The following is a 22,441-nucleotide window of genomic DNA, read 5'->3' on the forward strand; positions in this document are numbered from 1 at the left end:
ACATGACGGGAGATACAGCACATGGCAGAGATGAGGAAAAGCATACGGAGAACGAAAGGGGAGCAGTGGGACAGAGAGTTACCCTGCACCGATAACCAATTAATATGTTGCACTAGGAGTGGAATTTCTGAGGACCCATTGGACGAGGTGCTGCAGTGGTGGAATTGTGAGTTCACTGATGACACAAACGGAAGTCCTCATCATCTGTCCCTCCTCCGGGCAGATCGTGTTCAGTGTGACACAAGAGAGATGTCCTCAAGAAAATGAGCTGAAAGCTCTTGACGTGGCGGCTACGTTACAGGCCACCCAACGGGTTAAGCCTTGGCCGTCTCAGTTGATGCAGTGATCGGAGATTGGGAACCCATAGGTAGTTTAAAACGGGTCCTCAAGAGTTATAAAGACAGTGACCCATATTTACTAAACCGTGCTACCCCATAAGAAGCCTTCCGCCTGTCTTAGAAAATAACATATATCCCTTTATGGCTAATTCACTGGAATGTGGACATAAGATGTTTTTCAGCATGGATGGCGTCTTAGCGCTGCTAAGTAAATATGGCCCAGTAGGTGGAGAGGAAAATACACTGGTTTACAGAGCAAGATCAAAGCAAGAAGACGAGTAAGTGTGCCTGGAATGTGAAGTGTACACATTACACACATGTTACTGAAATTCTTCCTTATGAAAGTGAGTTTCTGATGGATCTTGAAGGTGAGAAGACATACAGTAGACCCTTGTCGATAGAGAGGGTGGGAGGGGGGAGAGAGAGAGAGGTAGAGAAGGAAGACTGAGGAAAGGTGTGTGAAAGCCGGAGGTGAGGCTGAGCCTCAAGCCCTGTAACCTCAAACAGTTGTTGAAATGACATTATTACGGTGGAATAGAGAGCAATGGGCCACTCCTGTAGCACTACAGCCACTATAAAGTCCTACGGACGAAACGCGTAGGTGCGTTTTTTCATCTCCATTGTGAGCTATATTCAAATAAAATGTCATTGATATCTGAATTTGCCCTCGAATCATTTTTTTTTTTCAACCTGGGTCCTGGCTGAGCTCCTGCTTCTTACAGAATCTTCTTTACTTGCTGTACCTTCTAGGACTGCACGTCCTGGAGTGACTGCACTGCTCTGGCACAATACTGGCAAGTAATGGGCAATGACCCTGATGAAATGACCTTATGCTAGTGTTCCATTATACATACATCCATTCCCTGGGAAGAAATCATCAAGGGCCATTTATTGTGGTTGTTAGGGGTCACCATTTGGTCTCTATCTCCCCTGGGTTATTTTGTATATGGATTTATTCATTATGGACATTCATACAGTACCCTGGACATTTATGGAATCATTTTCACACAGCATACATGTGATTGTGAGCACCATTTACCATTTACCTTTACTGCAGCCACTGTGACCGATTTTGTTGACTTTACTGTACCTTCTACCTCCTTTAACTCTCTTGCCCCAGAAGGGCAGGCAATGCATTGCTTTATATGCCCGGATCCCCCCCCCCCCCCTCAGAGGTGGCAGCACAGAGGTTTCTGCAGCAGAATTTTGCGAAGCGCGTTGGAACAGAAAGGCTCGAGTAACTATCACCAATGTGAAACAGCGATTTGGCTGGACACTTGTCTCCGCGAGGGGGGCGAGAGACCTCCAGGAGAACAGCTCTGTCTGGACATTCAACATTTTCTTCCTGCCATAACAGAGCCATCATTTCCCTGGCTTTGCATTTTTGTGTGTGTGCATCAATAGTGAGATATCACTCAGCAAAGCCAATGAAACCGTCTGCGGCATGACGGCTCCAGGAGAATGAAATGTGTCAGGTGCTGATTACAGCTCTGCTGCTCTCCCCGGAAAGATGGTACATTGAGCCGCTGACAGCCCTCATTATGACATTTCATCAGTGCGACGGCTTCCATCCCTTTGTTGTGTCATTTTCTTGGCCCGGCGGATCGTTATCTAACGAACGAGCGACACGTACCAGCCGCCGTTATCTGTGTAACACCAGGACATTAGGAGAGGTTGTGAACTCACTGCGAGACCGTGCAGGAGAGTGACGGAGATCAATAAGGATCTGTGGCCCTGGGAGATTGTCCGACAGTGACGCTGACTGCAGAGGGATGTCCCGCACTGCGAGACAGGACGCAGTCTCCCTCATGACAAGGGCAGTCTCCCGCACTACGAGACAGGACGCAGTCTCCCTCATTACAAGGGCAGTCTCCCTCATTACAAGGGCAGTCTCCCGCACTGCGAGACAGTACACAGTCTCCCTCATTATAAGGGCAGTCTCCCGCACTGTGAGACAGGATGCAGTCTCCCTCATTACAAGGGCAGTCTCCCGCACTGCGAGACAGGACACAGTCTCCCTCATTACAAGGGCAGTCTCCGTCATGACAAGGGCGGTCTCCCTCATGACAAGGGCAGTCTCCCGCACTGGGAGACAGGACACAATCTCCCTCATTACAAGGGCAGTCTCCCTCATTACAAGGGTAGTATCCCGCACTGCGAGACAGGATGCAGTCTCCCTCATTACAAGGGCAGTCTCCCTCATTACAAGGGCAGTCTCCCGCATTACAAGGGCAGTTTCCCGCACTGCGAGACAGGATGCAGTCTCCCTCATTACAAGGGCAGTCTCCCTCATTACAAGGGCAGTCTCCCGCACTGGGAGACAGGACGCAGTCTCCCTCATTACAAGGGCAGTCTCCCTCATTACAAGGGCAGTCTCCCGCACTGCGAGACAGGACACAGTCTCCCTTCATTACAAGGGCAGTCTCCCTCATGACAAGGGCAGTCTCCCTCATGACAAGGGCAGTCTCCCGCACTGGGAGACAGGACGCAATCTCCCTCATTACAAGGGCAGTCTCCCTCATTACAAGGGTAGTCTCCCGCACTGCGAGACAGGATGCAGTCTCCCTCATTACAAGGGCAGTCTCCCTCATTACAAGGGCAGTCTCCGCATTACAAGGGCAGTTTCCCGCACTGCGAGGCAGGATGCAGTCTCCTTCATTACATGGGCAGTCTCCCTCATTACAAGGGCAGTCTCCCTCATTACAAGGGCAGTCTCCCGCACTGGGAGACAGGACGCAGTCTCCCTCATTACAAGGGCAGTCTCCCGTACTGCGAGACAGGACTCAGTCTCCCTCATTACAAGGGCAGTCTCCCGCACTGCGAGACAGGATGCAGTCTCCCTCATTACAAGGGCAGTCTCCCTCATTACAAGGGCAGTCTCCCTCATTACAAGGGCAGTCTCCCTCATTACAAGGGCAGTCTCCCTCATTACAAGGGCAGTCTCCCTCATTACAAGGGTTGTCTCGCACATTGAAAGGGCAGTCTCCCTCATTAGAAAGTTGTCTCGCACATTGGAAGGGCAGTCTCCCTCATTAGAAATAGTTTGGTGATATAATGGTGCTCAAAAGGGCTTTGGTCCGTATATTTAAAGTGGATGGGAGCACATACTGGGTAATGACTATTAGATTATAACAGTACTAAGCCTATAGGGGGGCTCTAAGATTACCCTGAAGGTTGGGGTGGGTTGCCCAGAGACACCCTCCCCTACCTCATTGGGTTGGCCCCAGGTTATGTACTCACGATACTTAAAAATAATTCCCCCAGCGGCTCCCTTCCAAAGCGTGCTGCTGTATCAGGATAAGAAGTCCAATGCGAAGAGTGTGCAGCGCACAGCAATGAGTGAAGAGAGCAGGTCTGGCAAACGAAATCCTTTATTGAGAAGTCATAAAATATAGGGCTGCCACCCTTCTACGCGTTTCGTGCTAGTGCACTTTATCAAGATAACTAGCACGAAACGCGTAGAAGGGTGGCAGCCCTATATTTTATGACTTCTCAATAAAGGATTTCGTTTGCCAGACCTGCTCTCTTCACTCATTGCTGTGCGCTGCACACTCTTCGCATTGGACTTCTTGTCCCTCATTAGAAAGTCATCTCTCACATTGGAAGGACAGTCTCGCATATTGGAAGGGCAGTCTCGCATATTAGAAGGGCAGTCTCCCATATTGGAAGGACAGTCTCGCACATTGGAAGGGCAGTCTCGCATATTAGAAGGGCAGTCTCATATATTGGAAGGGGAGTCTCGCACATTGGAAGGGTAGTTTCGCACACTGGGAGGGCAGTCTCGCACACTGGAAGGGAAGTCTCGCACACTGGAAGGGCAGTCTCACTTTTAGGAAATCAGTCTCACTCAGCGGAAGGCAGTCTCACTCAGCGGAGGGCAGTCTCACTCAGCAGAGTAGTCTCACTTAGCGGAGGGCAGTCTCACTCTGCGGAGGGCAGTCTCACTCTGCGGAGGGCAGTCTCACTCTGCGGAGGGCAGTCTCACTCTGCGGAGGGCAGTCTCACTCTGCGGAGTGCAGTCTCACACAGCAGAGGGCAGTCTCACACAGCAGAGGGCAGTCTCACTCAGCAGAAGGATCCCCTGATGAAATCCGTCAATTGGAAGAAACGCGTACACGTAGGGCACGTGGTTTCAAGGAGCTACGTTTGGTGGAATAGCTTGTGCGTCTGCTGCCAGGAGAGGGAGGACGTTCCCTGAGCCACACACAGCATCTAATGCTGGAACAACAGACTATACCTGAATTTCCGGAGGGACATTTGACTGTGATGCATCGGTAGCAGTGAGGTCTGATGTACTGAAGTAAACATTCGGCGAGCAGCTACTTGTTGGCGCATGGGTTTACCCATACAATGCTTAATTTGCATTGACAAATTGTGAGTGTATTGTATTGTATTGTATGTCTTTATTTATATAGCGCCATTAATGTACATAGCGCTTCACAGTAGTAATACATGTGGTAATCAAATAAATAACAGATAATATAAATAACAGATCATGGAAATAAGTGCTTTAGACATAAAAGTAACATTAAGGAAGAGGAGTCCCTGCCCCGAGGAGCTTACAATCTAATTCGTAGGTAGGGAGAATGTACAGAGACAGTAGGAGGGAGTTCTGGTAAGTGCGTCTGCAGGGGGCCAAGCTTTATGTATCATGTGTTCAGAATATCCACAGTGCTATTCATATGCTTCTTTAAGCAAGTGTGTCTTAAGGTGGGTCTTAAAGGTGGATAGAGAGGGTGCAAGTCGGGTACTGAGGGGAAGGGCATTCCAGAGGTGTGGGGCAGTCAGTGAGAAAGGTTTAAGGCGGGAGAGGGCTTTAGATACAAAGGGGGTAAAAAGAAGACATCCTTGAGAAGAACGCAAGAGTCTGGGTGGTGCATAACGAGAAATTAGGGCTGAGATGTAAGGAGGGGCAGAAGAGTGTAAAGCTTTAAAAGTGAGGAGAAGAATGGAGTGTGAGATGCGGGATTTGATCGGAAGCCAGGAGAGGGATTTCTTGAGGGGAGATGCTGAGACAGATTTATGAAAGAGTAGAGTGATTCTGGCAGCAGCGTTTAGGATAGATTGTAGGTGAGACAGGTGAGAGGCAGGAAGGCCGGACAGCAGGAGGTTACAGTAATCAAGACGGGAGAGAATGAGGGCCTGAGTCAGAGTTTTAGCAGTCGAGCAACAGAGGAAAGGGCGTATCTTAGTTATATTGCGGAGGAAAAAGCAACAGGTTTTAGAAATGTTTTGAATATGAGGGGCGAATGTGAGAGAGGAGTCGAGTGTGACCCCTAGGCAGCGTGCTTGGGCGACTGGGTGAATGATGGTAGTTCCAACAGTAATGTGGAAGGAGGTAGTAGGGCCAGGTTTGGGAGGAAGTATGAGGAGCTCTGTTTTAGCCATTTTGAGTTTAAGGCGACGGAGTGCCATCCATGATGATATAGCAGAGAGACATTCAGAAACTTTGGTTTGTACAGCAGGTGTAAGGTCGGGTGTTGACAAGTATATTTGTGTGTCGTCAGCATAGAGGTGATAATTAAACCCAAAAGATGTTATTACTCACCTAGAGAGAGTGTGTACAGAGTAAAGAGAAGAGGTCCCAGGACAAAGCCCTGGGGTACCCCCACAGAGAGATCGATAGAGGAGGAGGAGGTGGTGTTAGCAGAAGAGACACTGAAACTATGATGGGAGAGGTAGGATGAGATCCAGGATAGAGCTTTGTTTCGAATACCAAGAGTATGGAAAATGTGAAGGAGAAGAGGGTGGTCCACAGTGTCAAATGCTGCAGAGAGGTCGAGTAATATGAGCAGAGTGTAATGACCTCTGTCTTTGGCAGCATGGAGGTCGTCAGTTATTTTAGTGAGGGCTGTTTCCGTGGAGTGAGCAGTACGGAAGCTGGATTGTAGAGGGTCTAGGAGAGAATAGGTTTTGAGAAAATGGAGCAAGCGAGAGAATACAAGACGTTCAAGGAGTTTAGAGGCAAAAGGCAGGAGGGAGACAGGTCGATAGTTAGAAAGACAGGTAGGGTCAAGCTTTCTGTTTTTGAGTAATGGTATGACTGTTGCATGTTTAAAGGAGGATGGAAAGGTTCCAGAGCAGAGGGAGGAGTTAAAAATGTGTGTGAGCGTAGGGATTATAGTAGGAGCAAGATGTTTTAGGAGATGGGAGGGAATGGGGTCAAGAGGGCAAGTGGTAGAGGGAGAAGAGGCGATCAACAGTGACACATCCTCCTCTGAGACAGTGGAAAAAGAGTCAAGGAAGGCAGGAGGAGAGTTAGGAAGAAGTGTAGGATGGGAGGAAGAAACAGAGGGGATGTTCTGCCGTATGGATTCCACCTTTTCCTTAAAATAGTCAGCAAAGTCCTGAGCGGAGATGGAGGAAGGAGAGGCAGCTGAGGGTGGTTTGAGTAGAGTATTAAAGACAGAGAACAGTCGGCGTGGGTTAGACTTGTGCATGTTGATTAGTGAAGAAAAGTAGGCTTGTTTAGCTTGCGAGAGGGCAGAGTTGAAACAGGATAGCATAAATTTGTAGTGAAGGAAGTCTGCGAGAGTATGAGATTTCCTCCAGAGGCGTTCAGAGGAACGAGTGGAGGAACGCAGCATCCGCGTGTGGGAATTTAGCCAGGGTCTAGGGTTAGAAAGGCGAGTGCGGCAGAGAGAAAGCGGGGCATGTAGGTCAAGAGAGGAGGACACAGCAGAGTTGTAGTTCCTGATCAGGTTGTCGGGGTCTGTAGCAGAGCTGAGAGAGGAGAGGGAGGAGTGTAAAGTGGACTCAAAGTCAGGTAAGTGAATAGAGCGCAGGTTTCTGCAGAACCGGGGGGTAGATGGAGGTGGAGAAGGGGAGAAGCGAGATAGAGAGAATGAGATGAGGTGATGGTCAGAAAGAGGAAAAGGGGAAATTGAGAAATCAGAGAGAGAGAAGTTTTTAGTGAAAACCAGGTTTAAGTAGTGACCATCCTTGTGGGTGCTGGCTGCAGTCCACTGTTGAAGGCCAAAAGAAGAGGTTAGAGAAAGAAAGCGGAAGGCCCAAGGGAGAGAGGGGTCATCAATGTGGCAATTGAAGTCCTGTGAGTGTGCATTTGTCTTGTGATTTTTTATTAAAATTTTGTTACCAGATTTTACACATGGATCGGGCGCTTTTTTTCTCTTGTTTCTCCAATAGAATTTGCTGGGAGGTTGCTGACCCCAAAGAAGAAGCAGCCCGGACGTTGTAATCTCCATACAAAATCATCAACTTTTTTTGTAGAAAACACATTTATATTTATTTAGTTAATTTTTTACACGGTTTTTTTTATTTTTTATTTTACAATTTTTAACATTTTCATTTTTTGGTTAATACATTTCACCTAATCATATTATATTTTGATAATCATATTTTTCCGTGTTTTTTGCAATAATAGTTCATCATTCATCATTTTTTATTCAATATATTTTTTAACAAACAACAATTATACAGTACATATACAATTTTTACATTTTTATATTTTACACACACTCACCATCAATACATATGACCACCATCTGAGTTCCTATATATATTTTATAATAATACATTTTTACAATTGTTTTATACGGGTCATCTGTGCTAACATTTGTTGTGGTTTGTTTGTTGTCAGGAGTCTACTGTGGGGCTAGTACAAACCCAGGCGCTGTTAAATCTTTCAATTAATATATATATATATATATATATATATCTATATATATATATATATATATATATATATATATATTATATATATATATACAGTGGTCGTCAAATCACCAAAAAATCTACTCGCCACACAAAAAAAATCTACTCGCCACCTAGTACCAAACGTGTGCTGCTTGGGCCAATAGGAGCTTGCCACGATGTTAAATCCACTCGCCCGGGGCGAGCAAATGTATAGGTTTGTCGAACACTGTATATATATATATATATACACACACACACACACACACACACACACACACACACACACACACACACACACATTATTTTAAATCAGAAGAGCTAAAGGTGGAAGCTTCAATGAAAAATGAAATAAATATAGAGAATACCTCACTGGAATTAAGTGGGTTAAAAGAGAAAATAAGTGCATTTTAGGAGAGTTGTGTGTCCAGATGTGGCCTGCAAGGAGGGGCTGTGAAAACGTTCTCAGGAGGGGCGAGTAGTTTGAAGTGTTTTCTTTTTTATAGAGGCTGGAAGTTTTGACTCCGAGTGCTCAGTTCTTGGGGAGAGCTTCAAGCTTCCAGACAGCTGTGAGAAACATCTGCTGCAGCTCAGTCCTGGGCGCCAGGGAGCCGGAGGAGCGAGAAGTCAGGATTCCCTCGCTTTCAGGATCTTTAATTAAATCTCTTTTTTTGCTATAAACATAAAGCGTGCCGTGGGACGGCTGGGGGGAGACAGGTGAGGGGGAGGGGGAAGACAGGTGGGGGGGGCAGAGGGGGTTGCAGGTTTCCGAGGCTCCATCATCCTTCAGAGAGGCATTTTGGAAATGATGGCAGGGACGGCTTCCTAGTGGGTGAGACGGGCTTCCAGGGAGCAAAACAGACTTCATATTAATACGTTGCCTTCCCTGCAAGAGAGAACACTTTACGTACGAGTGGAGTTGCCTTCTAATAAGTCTTCCATTGAGCAAGAATGCTTTCCAATGAGTAAGAGTACTCCACAATGAGTGTTACTGTCCTCCAGTGAGTGAGACTGTGTTCTAATGAGTAAGAGTACTTCACAATGAGTGTTACTGACCTCCAGTGAGTGAGACTGTTTTCTAAAGAGTAAGCGTACTCCAGAATGAATGTTACTGTCCTCTAGTGAGTGAGACTGTTCTAATGAGTAAGAGTACTCCACAATGAGTGTTACTGTCCTAAAGTGAGTGAGACTTCTCTAATGATTAGCACAGTCCATTAATGAGCAAGACTAAATTTCCAATGAGGGAGACTGCCCTCTACTGAGCGGTTGGAAGGACTGTCCTGCTGGTTATTACTGCGGGATAGAGAGCAATGGGCAGGTGCCAACAGTACTACGACCACTGTGACAATGTGAGGATTTGGGGGACTTTAATTCCTACTTTCTTTAATCCTTTGCTGACACAGGGGCTGGTGACGCATTGTTGTTAGTGGCAAAACCATCTTAAGAAGAGAGACTGCTTTAGCAATGAGCGAAACTGTCTTCTAATGAGCGAGACTGCCTTCCTAGCAAGAGAGACTACTTTTCCAAATGGTGATACTGTCCTCTAGTGAGTGAGACTACCTCCCAATGAGCGAAACTACCTCCCAATGAGCGAGACTACCTCCCAATGAGTGAGACTACCTCCCAATGAGTGAGACTACCTCCCAATGAGTGAGACTACCTCCCAATAAGTGAGACTGCCTCCCAATAAGTGAGACTACCTCCCAATGAGCGAGACTACCTCCCAATGAGCGAGACTACCTCCCAATGAGGGAGATACATTGATTTTAAATGAGTGAATGTGACTGCCTGCCTTGGAATGAGTGAGATTGCCTCACAATGAATGAGACTTATCTCACATATTTAGAGAAGCAGAAAATAAACGTATACTAAATAAGTTATTTATAACCAACAATGAATGAGTATAATTCCATACTTCCCTGAGAGCGGTTTGTATCAGGAGACAGGCTAAGTAATGTGTCCCAAGCCCTCTCCAGCACATAACAGGGTTAGTCCCTCATGCTGCATTTACCAAGCCCCCCTGGGAAAGTTTCAGATATTTTTTCATCCCCCCAAAAATTCCCTGAGCTGCAGTGCCGTGTAAACTGGATTAATTCACATCAAACAGATTCAAATAGGAGCTAAATAAACAGGCTTTTGCTTCTGATGGAAATTGTATTACGGGGAGACGGGAGCTTGGCCCACAAGCTCCCTGTGTGTGATACAAGGTATCATTTCCCTATTCTGCATATTACACCCCTCAGGGGAAGAACACGCAGACTTTGCAGGAGGAGAAAGAAAGTACTTTGCAGTACTAGATACTTTGGGAAACATTTTGCAGTGAGGACATGCATGTCAGTGTGTTACTACAGGTACACACAGATACATGTCACTCTGTGTGTTACACATACACTGCTCTGCGTGTTACACATACACACTGCTCTGCGTGTTACACATAAACACTGCTCTGCGTGTTAGATACACACTGCTCTGCGCGTTACCCATACACACTGCTCTGCGCGTTACACATACACACTGCTCTGTGTGTTACACATACACACTGCTCTGCATGTTACTCATACTGCTCTGCGTGTTACACATACACACTGCTCTGCGTGTTACAGACACACACTGCTCTGCGTGCTACAGATGCACACTGCTCTGCGTGTTTCACATACACACTGCTCTGCGCATTACCCATACACACTGCTCTGCGCGTTACACATACACACTGCTCTGTGTGTTACACATACACACTGCTCTGCAAGTTACACATACACACTGCTCTGCGTGTTACTCATACTGCTCTGCGTGTTACACATACACACTGCTCTGCGTGTTACAGACACACACTGCTCTGCGTGTTACAGATACACACTGCTCTGCGTGCTACAGATGCACACTGCTCTGCGTGTTTCACATACACACTGCTCTGCGTGTTACATACACACACACTGCTCTGCATGTTACACATACACACTGCTCTGCGTGTTACACATACACACTGCTCTGCATGTTAGATACACACTGCTTTGCGTGTTACACACACTGCTCTGCATGTTACAGATACACACTGCTCTGGGAGTTACACTTACATACTGCACACATGTTACACATACACACTGCTCTGCGTGTTACACATACACTGCTTTGCGTGTTACACACACTGCTCTGCGTGTTACAGATACACACTGCTCTGCGTGTTACACATACACACTGCCTTGCATGTTAGATACACACTGCTTTGCGTGTTACACACACTGCTCTGCGTGTTACAGATACACACTGCTCTACGTGTTACAGATACACACTGCTCTGCGAGTTACACTTACACACTTTTAGTACGTTTTTCTTACCTCTCCAATCTTAAACTTCGTCTCCCGTTCTAACTTTCTCTTTTCTGAATGGGACGCGCGTTATCTCTGCTATTAGAGATGGGATAATTAGTGTGCGAGCCATGTGTTGGTGTCACGCTCAGCGCACCTGCAGTCTCCGCCGGGGGGAAACCTTTTGCCGCTCCATGTGCGTCTCTGACAAGCAGCGTCTGCTCTGATAAACGACCACATGCGCTGGAAGACGCTTCCCTGAACGCAGTGTCACAGGGGCAGAAACCCCAAGAGAAACCCCCAAATCCTATTGCAGGGCGTAAAGCAGCAAAATGTGACACATCCTATATGGTTTTTGTAAATAAATCAGTTCTGTAGTATTAGATAATACTGTCTGTAGTATTAGATAATACTGTCTGTAGTATTAGATAATACTGTCTGTAGTATTAGATAATACTGTCTGTAGTATTAGATAATACTGTCTGTAGTATTAGATAATACTGTCTGTAGTATTAGATAATACTGTCTGTAGTATTAGATAATACTGTCTGTAGTATTAGATAATACTGTCTGTAGTTTTAGATAATACTATCTGTAGTATTAGATAATACTGTCTGTAGTATTAGATGATACTGTCTGTAGTTTTAGATAATACTATCTGCATTTTTTTAAACTCCTAATGCCATTTTTAATGATATTTTTTCATGTGTTGATCATCCTTTGGTTGATACAGCAACCATTTAGAAAGTCACATCCACTTTCTCTTTTGCAACAGGCTCTCACACATCTTTTTGAGCTCTGCCCAGTGGCAACAAAGTATCACAAACATCTGTTGTGCTGTTCCAAGCAGCAGACTGTCTATTACTCTGCAAGCTGTAACAATAATGGGCTACATTTAGTAATATAATGTTACATCTCAGCTGCAGCATGTTACAGACTGCAACCCACAGTTAGAAGGCAGCCATTTCGTTAGGCACACATTAAAGATTTTGACAGAATAGTACATCGTCAAATGCTTTACCTATAAAACAGGGGGAAGTAATATTGCTGCTTTAACCCTTCAGGAGTCAATAAATATGTATAACATGCACCGTGTTTCAAGTAGGGAAGGGGTTAACTTCATGTAATGCTCTTTGGGAATCATTAGGTGACTCATAATGTTATTTCTCCCCTTCACGGCCACTCCAATCGGCAGCTTAGGCAATTAGTCTTCAATAAAGGTAATCAAAGGCGACATATATTAAAACCAAACATATATATATTTTTGAATTAAGTTGGTTGGAATTCCCCTTTTTGGGACTTTTTCTGTATCTGTGAAGCTATTTTCAGCCACAATATCCCATTGACTTCGTTTGACAATTTGGGTCGAAGAGAGCCTGATCGTACTCTTCTGCGCATATAGAATAAACCCCTTAAAGTGGCGCTAACCTAACGCAATGTCACGTTAACACTAACCGTGTATCTTCACAGCACAATAAGGTCATGTAAAGCAGTGTTCTCTCTTAACTTTATGCAAATGAGGCGTTATTCAAAGTGGCCCATTATAAGTGGCAGGACTACTGAACAACTCAAGTTTAAAAGGAAGTTCAAAAGAAGTGAAGAAGTGGACACACCCATCTGGCCCTGATCCTGCATTTGAACTACGCTGGAAAGGAGGATATCATCTATACCAGACTGCATCATTACTGCTGTGATGCTGCCTTTACCATTTATATTTGCTGTGACTTCACTTCTTCTCAAATTATGCACTTCTTTTTACCAGCCTCAGTATGTCTCTAACTCCATTCATATATCTCCATCTCTCCTTCCTTCCCCACTTCTCAGTTCACATGAACTCATTTCTTACCTGCATCCTTTGACACCACACAGCTATATCCCCTGCACTAAAAAACACCCCTACAAATCATCCTCACACATTCTCCTTCTATCCATGCTTCTCCTCCTTGCTTCTGGGGATATCTCTCCCAATCCTGGTTCTTGCCTTATTTCTACATGCGCTCGTCCTCGCCTGCCAATTGCAACCTCTACTCCTTCTGGTGTCAACCCCTCCAACCTCATACCCATTCCCTGCCACTCTCCCTTCTCTCTCCCTTTCTCCTGTGCTCTTTGGAATGCTCGCTCCCTTTCTAACAAGTTCCTCTCTGTACATGACTTCTTTCTCGTTCCTCTCTGTACATGACTTCTTTCTCTCTCACTTTCTGCTCCTATTTGCTATAAATGAGACCTGGCTCACTCAGTCTGACTCTGCTCTGGAAGCTGCCCTCTCCTATGGTGGCCTTTCCTTCTCCCACACTCCGCGCACTGATGTCGGGGGTGGAGGCGTGGGGCTCCTGCTCTCCTCTCTCTGCCGTTACCGAACTCTTCCAATTCCTCCATCTCTTGCTTTTCCCTCCTTTGAGGCTCACACTGTCCAGATCTTCTCTCCTCTCCCTGTCCATGTGGCAGTAATCTATCGCCCACCTACCTCTACTCATCTCCCTTCTGCCTTTCTCTCCCACTTTGAATCCTGGCTCTCTTTCTTTCTCTCCTCAGACTCCCCTGTTCTTCTCCTTGGGGACTTCAATTGCCACATTGATGACCCCTCTCTCCCTTGGGCTTCCCGCTTTCTTTCTCTAACCTCTTCTTTTGGCCTTCAACAGTGGACTGCCACCAGCACCCACAAGGATGGCTACTACATAGACCTGGTTGTCACTAAAAACTTCTTTCTCTCCGATTTCTCCATTTCCCCTATTCCTCTCTCTGACCATCACCTCATCTCATTCTCTCTATCTCGCTTCTGCCCTTCTCCACCTCCATCTAAACCCCCGGTTCTGCAGAAACCTGCGCTCTATTCACTTAACTGACTTTGAGTCCACTTTACGCTCCTCCCTCTCCTCTCTCAGTTCTGCTACAGACCCTGACAACCTGGTAAGGAACTACAACTCTGTCTTGTCCTCGTCTCTTGATCTACATGCCCCGCTCTCTCTCTGCTGCCTTCACCCTTCTAACTCTAGACCCTGGCTAAATTCCCACACGCGCATGCTGCGTTCCTCTGAACGCCTCTGGAGGAAGTCTCACACTCTCGCAGACTTCCTTCACTACAAATTTATGCTATCCTGTTTCAACTCTGCCCTCTCGCAAGCTAAACAAGCCTACTTTTCTACTCTAATCAACATGCACAAGTCTAACCCACGCCGACTGTTCTCTGTCTTTGATACTCTACTCAAACCACCCTCAGCTGCCTCTCCTTCCTCCATCTCCGCTCAAGACTTTGCTGACTATTTTAAGGAAAAGGTGGAATCCATACGTCAGAAAATCCCCTATGTTTCTTCCTCCCATCATACACCTCTTCCTAACTCTCCTCCTGCCTTCCTTGACTCTTCTCAGAGGAGGACGTGTCTCTGTTGATCGCCTCTTCTCCCTCTACCACTTGCCCTCTTGACCCCATTCCCTCCCATCTCCTAAAACCTCTTGCACCTACTATAATCCCTACGCTCACACCCATTTTTAACTCCTCCCTCTGCTCTGAAACCATTCCATCCTCTTTCAAACATGCAACAGTCATACCATTACTCAAAAACAGCAAGCTTGATCCTACCTGTCTTTCTAACTATCGACCTGTCTCCCTCCTGCCTTTTGCCTCTAAACTGCTTGAACGTCTTGTATTCTCTCGATTGCTCCATTTTCTCAACACCTATTCTCTCCTAGACCCTCTACAATCTGGCTTCCGCACTGCTCACTCCACGGAAACAACGCCCTCACTAAAATAACTGACGACCTCCATGCTGCCAAAGACAGAGGTCATTACACTCTGCTCATATTACTCGACCTCTCTGCTGCATTTGACACCGTGGACCACCCTCTTCTCCTTCATATTCTCCATACTCTTGGTATTCGGAACAAAGCTCTATCCTGGATCTCATCCTACCTCTCCCTTCGTACTTTCAGTGTCTCTTCTGCTAACACCACCTCCTCCTCTATTGATCTCTCTGTGGGGGTACCCCAGGGCTCTGTCCTGGGACCTCTTCTCTTTTCTCTATACACACTCTCTCTAGGTGACCTAATAACATCTTTTGGGTTCAAATATCACCTCTATGCTGACGACACACACATATACTTTTCAACACCCGACCTTACACCTGCTGTACAAACCAAAGTTTCTGAATGTATCTCTGCTATATCATCCTGGATGGCCCTCCGCCGCCTTAAACTCAACATGGCTAAAACAGAGCTCCTCATACTTCCTCCCAAACCTGGCCCTACTACCTCCTTCCACATTACTGTTGGAACTACGATCATTTACCCAGTAGCCCAAGCACGCTGCCTAGGGGTCACACTCAACTCCTCTCTCACATTCGCCCCTCACATTCAAAACATTTCTAAAACTTGTCGCTTTTTCCTCCGCAATATAACAAAGATACTCCCTTTCCTCTGTTGCTTGACTGCTAAAACCCTGACTCAGGCCCTCATTCTCTCCCGTCTTGGATTACTGTAACCTCCTGCTGTCCGGACTCCCTGCCTCTCACCTGTCTCCCTACAATCTATCCTAAATGCTGCTGCCAGAATCACTCTACTCTTTCCTAGATCTGTCTCAGCCTCTCCCCTCATGAAATCCCTCTTTTCTTCTGATTAATTCTTCCGATCAAATCCCGCATCTCACCGCATTCTTTTCCTCACTTTTAAAGCTTTACACTCTTCTGCCCCTCCTTACATCTCAGCCCTAATTTCTCGTTATGCACCATCCAGACTCTTGCGTTCTTCTCAAGGATGTCTTCTTTCTACCCCCTTTGTATCTAAAGCCCTCTCCAGCCTTAAACCATTTTCACTGACTGCCCCAAACCTCTGGAATGCCCTTCCCCTCAGTACCCGACTAGCACCCTCTCTATCCACCTTTAAGACCCACCTTAAGACACACTTGCTTAAAGAAGCATATGCATAGCACTGTGGATATCCTGAACACATGATACATAAAGCTTGGCCCCCTGCAGACGCACTTACCAGAACTCCCTCCTGCTGTCTCTGTACATTCTCCCTACCTATCAATTAGACTGTAAGCTCCTCGGGGCAGGGACTCCTCTTCCTTAATGTTACTTTTATGTCTAAAGCACTTATTCCCATGATCTGTTATTTATATTATCTGTTATTTATTTGATTACCACATGTATTACTACTGTGAAGCGCTATGTACATTAATGGCGCTATATAAATAAACCAGATAATAGAGAGGAGTGCTGCACACCTCAAAAGAAAAAATGATACAATTACCGGTGCTCAAAAGTTTAGAACGACAGCCTGCAGTCAGTACCCAGGACTGACTGCAGGCTGTCATGCTATATAAATAAAGACATACAATACAATACGACAACCACTAAAGGTTAACGTGGGGACGTAGCGTGACGTTAGTGTAGTAAACATCGCGTTACATCCAGGCACTGACATACAAGAGTTTTTATAGGGTCTTGGTGGTGGTAACCCCACAGTGAGGTGATATAAGTAACATAGCGTTATTTCCCTCTCTCACCGTGAGATAAACCCCTATTTCCAGGTCTGGATGGGGGTAACCCCACAGTGAGGTGATATAACTCATAGCGTTATTTCACACTCTCACACCGTGAGATAAACCCCTATTTCCGGGTCTGGATGGGGGTAAGACTAAGACATACTCACCGTCACGTTACTGGGAGATAACACCCCAGGATGCTACAATAACGTGACGGTAACCCCATGCTAAAGAGTTACAGAAAATACCTGTTTTAGTTAATATCACGCTATGAGCTCTAATGTAACAAAGTTTAAAACCTTAAACCAGAAGGAAATGTAAATATATATATTTTTTAAAAGAGCTATTAAAAAAACTGAAGGATACAATACGTTACAGTAACTTCTGTCAGACGTCTGCAGACAGCTCCTTTGAAGATTAATATACTCTGATTTTCAGGGCTGGGTGAGCTCTGGGCTAAGATATTCCGTGAACATGATGTATTTGTATCTAATCTGCCTGAGTTTGGGTAAATCTGCCAGTTTCAACTGTAAGAGCTGCCAGTGGAAATCCATCAGCAGCATATGTTTTGTGGCAGAACTGGATGCAGTTGGTAGGATCCCACCAAACATGACCCACCATACAGTATTTCCACGTTGGACTTCACTTCGAGACTTAATATTTACCAGCAAAGTCCCACTAGGAAAAAAAGAAATAACTTCACAGGAGCAAAGTAAGACGCAGGAGGTGCAGCTTTGAAATATAAAGATTATATCCTTGTCTTTACGATCAGTTATTCTTCTCAAGTAGACAGAGAATGAAGTCACATTGGGGTATCTTCCATAAGCTCCGAGATCGTCAATCCATGCGGGCTGACACGGAAGCGCCACTGAGTTCCGGGTCAGACCGCATGGATCTGCGATCTCGGAGCTTGTAGAACGGGGGAGGCCAACCTAGTCCTCAAGGGCCACCAACAGGTCAGGTTTTAAGGATATCCCTGCTTCAGCACAGGTGGCTCAGTCCATGCTAATGAAATCCAGTTGAGTTCCAACTTTGTCCAACGATGGTCATTTCTTCCTGCGATATGTCCGGCCCATCGCCATTTAAATTTCTTCCCCCGTGTGATGATGTCACAGACTTTTGTTTGGTTTCGAACCCATTCATTCTTGTTCCGGTCTCTCTGTGTAATACCCAGCATGCATCTCTCCATACTTCTCTGCGCTGTCTGAAGCTTCTGAATTATCTTCACATTTAGGGTCCAAGTGTCACATCCGTACGGGAGCGCAGGCAGGATACACGGGTCCAACACTCTCCTCCCAGAGGCGCAGGGGAAGGTTCCCTTGTAAGGTTGTCTTGTAGTTCTGACACACACACCTGATCAGACCGGGTTACGAATACATTGGATTTATAAACATACAGTTTGTTTAAGTATAATACATACACCTGCAGTGTCCCATATGCTTCAACGCTCTGAACATGCCACTGACAGCCAGCTGAGGTATACACAGCTAATAGAGACGCAAATCTCATTCACTTATTCATGGAAGGGTCTTTGTAACGAATAAACAGTTGAAACCCCACAGTGCTGAAAAGCCTCTGCAGCCCTGCATATAACACATAGACATGTTACTGTGTGTATAATACAGATACACACACTGCTCGGCGTATAATACAGATACACACGCTTCTCTGTGTATAAACAGATACACACGCTGCTCTGCGTATAATACAGAAACACACATTGCTCTGCGTATAATAGATACATGCTGCTCTGCGCATAATACAGATACACACGCTGCTGTGTATAATACAGATACACACGCTGCTCTGCATATAATACAGATACACGCTGCTCTGTGTATAATACAGACACACACTGCTTTGCGTATAATAGATACACACACTGCTCTGTGTATAATACCAGATACACTGCTCTGTGTATAAAACTGACATGCTCTGTGTATAATACAGATACACACTGCTCTGTGTATAATACAGATACACACTGCTCTGTCTATAATACAGATAAACGCTACTCTGCATATAATACAGACAGACGCTGCTCTGTGTATAATACAGATACACACTGCTCTGTGTATAATACTGAAATGCTCTGTGTATAATACAGACACACTGCTCCGCGTATAATATAGAAAAACACACTGCTCTGTGTATAATACAGATACGCTACTCTGTGTATAATACAGATACACACGCCGATCTGTGTATAATACAGATACACACGCTGCTCTGCGTATAATACAGATACATGCACTGCTTTGCGTATAATACAGATACATGCACTGCTCTGCGTATAATACAGAAACACACGCTGCTCTGCGTATAATACAGATACACACGCTGCTCTGCGTATAATACAGATACACACGCTGCTCTGGGTATAATACAGATACACACGCTGCTCTGCGTATAATACAGATACACACGCTGCTCTGCGTATAATACAGATACACACGCTGCTCTGCGTATAATACAGATACACACGCTGCTCTGTGTATAATACAGATACACAGGCTGCTATGTGTATAATACAGATACACACGCTGCTCTGTGTATAATACAGACACATTGCTCTGCGTATACTACAGATACATGTGCTGCTCTGTGTATAATACAGATACACACTGCTTTGCATATAATACTGACAAGCTCTGTGTATAATACAGATACGCTGTTCTATATATAATACAGACACACAAGCTGCTCTGGGTATAAATAGAGGTGTTTCCTCTGTATACACGCACTGTTATCTGATATTCACCTCCTGCCTGTGTGGGGGCCTTTTCTTTAGTGATATAAGGGAGCGCAGCATCCTACGCTCTCCGAACGGATACAAAAGCAATGTCCTCTCGTCTTCCAATGGAGCCAACAATAATGGACACATGGCAATTACCAGAGAGAGAGAGAGGTCCTCTCTGCAGTGGGAAGGTGAGGGAGAAAGAGGTCCTCTCTGCAGTGGGAAGGTGAGAGAGAGAGAGAGAGAGAGAGGTCCTCTCTGCAGTGGGAAGGTGAGAGAGAGAGGTCCTCTCTGCAGTGGGAAGGTGAGAGAGAGAGGTCCTCTCTGCAGTGGGAAGGTGAGGGAGAGAGAGGTCCTCTCTGCAGTGGGAAGGTGAGAGAGAGAGAGAGAGAGAGAGAGAGAGGTCCTCTCTGCAGTGGGAAGGTGTGAGAGAGAGGTCCTCTCTGCAGTGGGAAGGTGTGTGAGAGAGGTCCTCTCTGCAGTATGAAGGTGTGAGAGAGAGATCCTCTCTGCAGTAGGAAGGTGAGAGAGAGAGAGAGAGAGGTCCTCTCTGCAGTGGGTAGGTGAGAAAGAGAGAGAGAGAGAGAGAGTTCCTCTCTGCAGTGGGAAGGTGAGAGAGGTCCTCTCTGCAGTGGAAAGGTGAGAGAGAGAGGTCCTCTTTGCAGTGGGAAGGTGAGAGAGAGAGGTCCTCTCTCCAGTGGGAAGGTGAGAGATAGTGGTCCTCTCTGCAGTGGGAAGGTGAGAGAGAGAGAGAGGTCCTCTCTGCAGTGGGAAGGTGAGAGAGAGAGAGAGGTCCTCTCTGCAGTGGGTAGGTTGAGAGAGCTAGAGAGTGAGACAGAGTTCCTCTCTGCAGTGGGAAGATGAGAGAGAGAGGTCCTCTCTGCAGTGGAAAGGTGAGAGAGAGAGGTCCTCTCTGCAGTGGGAAGGTGTGAGAGAGAGGTCCTCTCTCCAGTGGGAAGGTGAGAGATAGAGGTCCTCTCTGCAGTTGGAAGGTGAGAGAGAGAGGTCCTCTCTGCAGTGGGAAGGTGAGAGAGAGAAGGGTCCTCTCTGCAGTGGGAAGGAGAGAGAGAGAGGGGTCCTCTCTGCAGTGGGAAGGTGAGAGAGGGAGAGGTCCTCTCTAAAGTGGGAAGGTGAGAGAGAGAGGTCCTCTCTGCAGTGGGAAGGTGAGAGAGAGGTCCTCTCTACAGTGGGAAGGTGAGAGAGTTAGATCCTCTGCAGTGGGAAGGTGAGAGAGAGAGGTCCTCTCTGCAGTGGGAAGGTGAGAGAGAGAGGTCCTCTCTGCAGTGGGAAGGTGAGAGAGAGAGGTCCTCTCTGCAGTGGGAAGGTGAGAGAGAGATCCTCTCTGCAGTGGGAAGGTGAGAGAGAGAGATCCTCTCTGCAGTGGGAAGGTGAGAGAGATCCTCTCTGCAGTGGGAAGGTGAGAGAGGTCCTCTCTGCAGTGGGAAGGTGTGAGAGAGGTCCTCTCTGCAGTGGGAAGGTGTGAGAGAGGTCCTCTCTGCAGTGGGAAGGTGTGTCACGTCCGCTGCAAAACAGTCTGAAGCCTTTGTGCATTCTCAGGAGATTTACAATGAACATGTTGCATTATAAATCAGTAGTGTGCATCACCACACACTGATAACTCCAGCTGGTGATCCTTTACCACCCTTTAAACATCAGCAACTTGTCTGGCTTCTCTTGGCACAAATGGGCTTTAAAGAGGATATTCAAGCAGTTTACATCTTTAAATAAAATCTTTTTTTTAACTTTAATATAGGCAGACTTTGACTACTTTTATTGAAAACTAATTACCTGAGCTTCGGATTGATTGGCTCTCCTGTGATCGATCAGCAAAGATCTGGCTTCCCGGGGTTCACTAAATGGCCGCCTTTCCGTTACTAAGCAATCCTTCAGTCAGTGTAACTCATCAGCTACAATGTATCCGTAGGCCAGGTCCCCGCTGGCTACTGCAGCACCTGCTGTGGCGGACGCTGCAGGGGCAAGAGCCGCCCCACAATGGGGCCAGGCCCGCTGCGAGGGGGGGGGGGCCGCCGCGCTGCGCCGACAGAAACTCCTGCTCTCAAGAAAATTTAGATCAGGAGTCGCGACGGGGCGCTAGGCCATGCCCCCCTGGTGGTTCAGCCAATGAGGGTGAACCTGTCGGGTGATGTCACGGCCGCTCCCCCGTCACTCCTCCCCCTTATCTTTCTCCCTGCAGCTCTCTGCAGACTGAGGAATTCGGCTGCACACGCCGCCTGCCTCAGAGACATGCGTGCAGTGCAGGCAGCGGTGCCGCAGCCTTAGGCCTCGGCCAAGGTTCTGGCGGGCAGACGGAGGTGCGCTGAGGCTCAGGGAAAGCGGGTGCTTTCCCTGGCCTTAGACCGCACGCCGTCCGGGGGCGTGTCGGGGTCGTGTCAGCAGGCGGGCCAGTGACGTCACGCAGCTGGTTCGCCCTCATTGGGCGAACCGCTCACGTTACCGGCCCTGCGCTCCGGCAAGCGCTTGATTTAAACATTTCCTAAAAAGCTACGCTTCCGCGCACTTGCGGAAGCGTAGGCGAGCCCCTACTAAAGCCGCTTTCATTGCGGCTGTAGGGGCTCACTGGTAAGTACCAGCGCGCCTCAGCACGGATGCCCGAGGCCTTATATGACAAAGGTAACATTGTCTATTGTTCCAGTTTGCAGCTCAAACTGCTGGGAATATTGGCAGGAAACGATCACAAACAGGAAAGTGTCGCAAAGATCTTGCACTGCTGGGGAGGTGGATAACCCTGCTATAAAAATCACAGGATGCTCAGTGTATTAACACTCATTAAAAATGGCATTGAGATGAATTTTAAAATAAAAAAAGACAGTAAGTATCTAATACTACAGTACTTTAAAAAAAAAAAAAACACACGAAGGATATTGCTTGGATTTCTCCTGTAATATCCCTGTGCTATTTGGATGTAGGT

Source organism: Ascaphus truei, chromosome 10 (genome assembly GCF_040206685.1).
Source record: "Ascaphus truei isolate aAscTru1 chromosome 10, aAscTru1.hap1, whole genome shotgun sequence".
NCBI lineage: Eukaryota > Metazoa > Chordata > Amphibia > Anura > Ascaphidae > Ascaphus > Ascaphus truei.